Here is a 327-nt window from a genome sequence, read left to right on the forward strand (position 1 = left end):
AACACAGTGCCACCCATATGAGTGTTCACCTGAATATTAGCGATTTTATTATGATGATTATCATTACTACTGTTAATTACTATTACCCTGCCCGAAGAAGGCTCTCCAAAGCTATGCCTGTCGCCCCTACAGCCTCCCGAGTCTGCCATCCCAGGTAACCGCCTCCCACGCACAGCCACCGTGACCCCCAGCGCGGGCGCCGCCGCCGGACCCACGTTTACCTGGGGCCAAACGCGACTTGTCACCACCTTGCGTCCTGGGCCTGCCTCCCTCCCTGCTGCCTCTCGGCCCCACAGCTGCGGCGGCGGCGCCCCCAGCCCAGCCGGG

This window comes from Orycteropus afer, unplaced genomic scaffold (genome assembly GCF_000298275.1).
Source record: "Orycteropus afer afer isolate SDZICR_OR568_19922 unplaced genomic scaffold, OryAfe1.0 scaffold00149, whole genome shotgun sequence".
NCBI lineage: Eukaryota > Metazoa > Chordata > Mammalia > Tubulidentata > Orycteropodidae > Orycteropus > Orycteropus afer.